This window comes from Gavialis gangeticus, unplaced genomic scaffold (genome assembly GCF_001723915.1).
Source record: "Gavialis gangeticus isolate Ggan-Ray unplaced genomic scaffold, GavGan_comp1, whole genome shotgun sequence".
Taxonomy (NCBI): domain Eukaryota; kingdom Metazoa; phylum Chordata; order Crocodylia; family Gavialidae; genus Gavialis; species Gavialis gangeticus.
In genome coordinates this window covers 226,422,190-226,427,634 of record NW_017729032.1, presented here as the reverse complement: position 1 = coordinate 226,427,634, position 5,445 = coordinate 226,422,190, and the positions used below count along the sequence as shown (strand labels likewise).

Sequence of the window (5,445 nt, the reverse complement as noted above, 5' to 3'; positions counted from 1 at the left end):
GTGTCCTCTATTCCCTGCTGACCCCCTCCCCCCTGATGAGTTTGTCGGCAGCCACAGGATAGCCTCTCAGTCTTCTCTTGTGGAGGCTGAAGAGATTCAGGTCCCTCAGTCTGTCTTCATAGGATCTTACCTGCAGGCCCTCAGCCATATGAGTAGCCCTCCTCTGAACCCTCTCAGGTTGTCCACATCCCTTTTGAAGTGCAGTACCCAAAAGTGGATGCAGTACTCCATCTGCAGTCTCACCAATGCTGCGTAGAGGGGAATTATGACTTCCCTTGACTTGCCTGTGATACACCAAAGAGTGTGGTTAGCTTTGCTTATTACCTTGTCATAATGGCAACTCATGTTCATTTTTGCATCAACCTAGACTCTGAGATTTCTTTCCACTGTTGTGGTACTCAGAATAGTACCCCCCAGTCTATAGGTGTGCTGTAGATTCTTTCTCCTCAGGTGCAACACCTTCATTTGTCTTGTTACACTGCATCCTATTCTGATCTGCCCACTTCCCCAGTCTGTTCAGATCAGCCTGGATTCACTTCCTGCCTTTCAGTGTGTTTTCTAAACCCCATAGTTTAGTGTCATATGCAAATTTGGACAAGGTGCTTTCAACCCCTTCATCCAGATTGCTGATGAAGATATTAAACAATACTGGTCCAAGGACAGAGCCTTGGGGGACACCACTGCCCACATCCCTCCGGGGAGAAACTGACTCATCCACCACCACTCTCTGGGTGTATCCCATAAGCCAGTTTTTCATCCACTTTACTGTGAAAAAATCCACATCACAGCTACTCAGTTTGCTCATAAGAACTGGGTGTGACACTGTGTGAAAAGCCTTTTTAAAACCCAGGTAAATAATATCTACTTCCACTCCTGCATCTAAGCACTTTGTGACCTGGTCATAAAAGGAGACCAGGTTACTCAGGCAGGTATAAACCCATGCTGGTTGCCCCTTAACATTGTGTTACCCACTGGCCCCCGGCAGATGTGATTCTTTATGATTTTTTCTAAGGGTTTCCTGAGAATAGAGGTGAGGCTAACTGGCCTATAATTACCCGGGTCCTCATTCCTTCCCTTCTTGAAGATAGGGACCACATTGGTCCTTTTCCAGTTCTCTGGGACCTGTCCCAAGTGCCACGAGTGCTCAAACAGTTGCACCAATGGTTCTGCTATGTCATCGACTGATTCCTTTCATACCCTTGGTTGAAGATCATTGGGGCCTGCTGACTTAAGCCTTTCCAAGTGCCCCTTCACTAGATCAGTGCTAACTGTTGTTGGATTGGTATTACTCTCACTCCAGACTAAAGACTCACTGGGAGGTGTATTTGTAACCATGTCCAGGAAAACAGAAGCAAAGAAATTATTACAGAGCTCTGCTTTTTCCATCCTATCAGTTATGAGTTGCCCTAGTCCATTCTGTAGTGGCCCTATGTTATCCTGTGCCTTCTTCCTGCTCCCTATGTACTTAAAGAAGGACTTTTTATTGTGCTTAACATTTGTTGCCAACTTGAATTCTGTATCTGCTTTGGCCTTCCTCACTGTTTCCCTGGAAGCACAAACCAAGCAGGTACACTCCTCCTTGGTGGCTGCCCCCTGCTTCCACAGCCTATAGGCTGCTTTTTTCCTCTTAAGGCTGCCTTGGATTTCCCTGCTCAGCCAAGGAGGTTTTTGGCTCTTTTGCCTCCCTTTGCATGTAGAGGGATGGTGTCTCTGTGTGCTTGTAGGATCAGTCTCTTGTGGAACTCCCACCCTTTTTTGACTCCCATCTCACAGATGTGATTACCCTTCAGTCCCACCCTAAACAATCTCCTGAGCTCATTGTGTTGCCCTGTGGGGTCAGGCCAACTCTCAGGATCTCAATATTGCGCTGTTAGATAGGACGGCATGGTGTACAATTGTACAGGCATACACTCAAAAATCAATTTGGTGCATACACACACACTAGGCGCATACACACACTCTAGATGCATGCACCCCCACCAGGTGTGCACACACACACTACCAATTCAGGCACATAAACATCCAAAATTACCAGCCTAGGCAAATGCATACCTATCAACAATTCAAGCACATACACACACTATACAGACCAAAATAAATTAGACCAGAATCAATTACCAATACCTGCACACCCAATACACATACACAGATCACTAATTCATATATCATGCACACAGTGACATACATACCACTCACCTACACATACACGCAGATGAGTTCCTAACTTGGGTGTTGTGGTGTGTATGTATGTGCTTGGTGTACCTGGGGGAAGGTTAAGTTAAGCGAGAGAGTGTAAGTGTATGGGGTGAAAGTTGATGGGACAGGGATTACAACCAGTAGACTAGAAAGAGCTGGGCTGAGGCTTGTGGTTACTTTAGGTTACTGCTGGTGGAGACTGAGATGAAAGTTGCTAGTGCCGGGATTAGATCCGGCAGACTGGAGAGACATTGGGGTAACTTAAAGTTAATTGAAAGCATAAAGCTGGCAGAGCAAAGGAGCAATGCCAGGGAGAAGGCTGAAGGCTGGAGTTGGAGCAAGGAGGCTACAGGCGAGCCAAGAGGTATATGGGGAGAGGAAAACTGGGAGTGGGGCTGCAGGGGGGAGGCTGGAGAACACAGCAAGAGAGAGAATGAAAGAGAAGGCAGAGAGATAGGGATTGAGAAGAGGTGGCTAGAGGCAAAAAGTGGTGGGAGTGAGGCTGAGAGCCTGCAGAAAGCAACAGGGCTGAGAGCCTGCAGAAAAAGGACAGAGAGGAGGCAAAATGTGGTGGGAACAGGGCTGACAGCAAGAGGGAGAGACAGAGACTGGAATTTAAGATAGGGAAGGGTCCGGGGCTCAGTAAAACACAACTCAACTCAGGGTTACCAATGATAGTGGTTTTATTGAAAAGGGGAAATGGTGACACAATATTTCATTGGTTCCTTTGCATACATACACACATACAATGGCAGCAGGGGTCAAAAAGGCTTGGTGCAGGGGCTGAAGTCTGGGAGGTGAGAGAGAGAGTCCAAATTGGAGGAGGAAATATGCAGGTGATATTTACCTATCCCAGGCTGAAAGTGGGTCCTTGATGGCGAGTTGGGGTCTCCTTCAGCTTGGTGTTGTCCAGAGGGGGGTTGCTGGCAGGGCCTCTGGGGTGGATAGGCAGTGTGACATGGAACTGGTTTGGTCTATATGGAAATGACGTTCCCAAGAAGTCAGTCTTCACTACCCCTTTTTATGGGGTAGACTACCTATGATCTTCTATCCTACCTATGATCTCCTCGCCTGTCCAGGCAAGGTCAGTCCTATTACAGAGGGTTCCAGATGTTCTAACTGAGCATGTGCAGCCATGGCACAATGGTGGGTTGCCTCATCTTTTGTTTCTTGAATGCTGAGGGTGGTTCCAATGGCTGGGTCATTGGTCCAAGTCCCTTTCACCCCTACCCCCTTGTAATCTGACCCATAGGACTTTGATTAGCCTTTCTTCCATCCCCATCTTTATTACAGAAGATGTATAATGTTCCCTAACATATACAGCAATGCCACCTCACCTTCTTCCCCAATCTATCCTGCCTGTATAGCCTGTAGCCCTCAATGCCCACTGCCCAGTCATGGGTAGGGTCCCAGCAGGTTTCTGTTAGACTAACCAGGTCAATATCCTTGTCTGCAAGCAGGAGTGCAAGTTCCTCCTGCTTTTTTCCCATACTTCTCGCATTAGTATAGAGACACCTAAACCCCCTGATAGTTGCCCTTAGTATTCCCCTATCCTGATTCTTAGTTTCCCCCTTATACTTATCTGATCATTTCCAGTGTGCATTTTGTGGCTTGTCCTACCCAATCTCATCCTCAATTCGGCATCCCCATCCCCTGACGAAGCTAGTTTAAAGCTCTATATAGGAAGTCTGCCAACCTGTAAGAGAACAGACTCTTAGCTTTTGGAGAGAGATATAGGCCATCCCGTCCCAGCAAGGTCCTATCCTGCAAGTACAGATCATGGTCTAGAAAGCCAAACCCCACATGGTGGCACCAGCTCTGAAGCTGTGAGTTGACCTTCTCAATGCAGTTGCCATGGGGCTGTCTGCAGTCACTGACTGGGAGGACCGATGAGAAGACTACCTGTGCCCCCGAGCCTCTAAGCCTGTTTCCCAGAGCCAGGTAGTCAGCCATGACCTGTCCTGTACTACTCTGGGCCACATTAGTCATTCCAACATGGATGAGGACCATGGGGTAGTAGTCAGTGGGCCTGATTAGGTCTGGAAGCCTTGCTGTGATGTCCCAAATCCTAGCTCTGGGCAGGCAACATACCTCCCATACTGTAGGATCCGGGCAGCAGATGGCTCCCTCTATCCCTTTCAGGAGGGAGTCACCTACTATGATGACTTGACATCTTCTCCTCTGGCTTCCTGGTTGCCTCTCAGCCTGTCTGGTGGTAGCTGTGGACATGGCCTCCATTGCTGTACTTTCTCCCAGTGATGCTAGGGCATCATACCTGTTTCCCAGATGCACTGGGGGAGTTGTTCCAGTAGTGTGATGTTTAGTTATGCGACCTCTAGATCTAGAAGAGACTGTCTTCCATCCTTCTGCATTGACCACCTCATGTGATGCCTTCCCTCCAGGTGTGTGGCCCTGCAGGGAATGGAAGTACCCGTCAATCTCTTCCTCAACTGCCCTGATCCCCCACAGCCTGCTGACCAACCTGCTAACTATGTCCATGTTAATATATATATATATATTTTATGTACAAAGCCATTGCCTTATCTATGATAGAGATAAGCAGATGGTTTTGAATAAAACTAGACCAATACTTCCAAATTAATCCTATTCCAGATTCTGTTTGAGTCTTACTAGGGCGGCAACATTCATCTCACTGCAGGAAGCTGGTTAAGCTGACCAAGTCAGGGGGGTTGAAATCTCCCACTAGGTCATCATGATGGATAATAGTTTAACAAATGAGGAATAATTCATGAGAGCCAACATGCTGACTGAAAGAGTTTCCTTAATTACAATACACTGCTAATGGAACTTCAGTGTGGTATTGTTATACAGACAGAGAAGAAAAGCTGTAGTAGAAAAGATATGTAGGTTAACCAATTTCACATATCTGAGGAGACCGAAGGTGAGTAAATAAGTATCAGTACATGATAAAATTAATAAAAGTAATAAACTGAACATGTGATACGGGGACTAAAGCTATGGATTATAAATCTTCTGAAGATAAATTGAAGATATTATATTGGATCTGATGCAAATGCAAAAGCGTTTAGACTATTGCACTATAAATATAGTACTGCTATCGTATACTATGCTGAAAGGCTCTGAAATGTGCATATGCATGAAAAGTAGAAGTTGGTATAAAAGAAAATAGGATCAAAATGATATTGTTTGATGAAGAAGAAATGCAGATGTGACAAAAGCTTGATGGGCTGATAACTTGAGTTTCTGACTCCATGTAAAACATTTGTG

At 46.2% G+C, this 5,445-nt stretch overlaps 1 long non-coding RNA gene across 1 annotated transcript in view; it reads right to left on the bottom strand.

The window, feature by feature from the left end:
* Positions 1-3,417: 3,417 nt before the first annotated feature.
* The window catches only part of LOC109302406, an 8,494-nt gene continuing 6,466 nt past the window's right edge, over positions 3,418-5,445 (bottom strand). Inside the window, exons 2-3 of the long non-coding RNA XR_002098747.1 lie at positions 4,472-4,608; positions 3,418-3,892 (exon numbers count right to left, since the gene is read on the bottom strand). This is a non-coding gene — a long non-coding RNA (uncharacterized LOC109302406). The remainder of the gene's footprint in view (positions 3,893-4,471; positions 4,609-5,445) is intronic.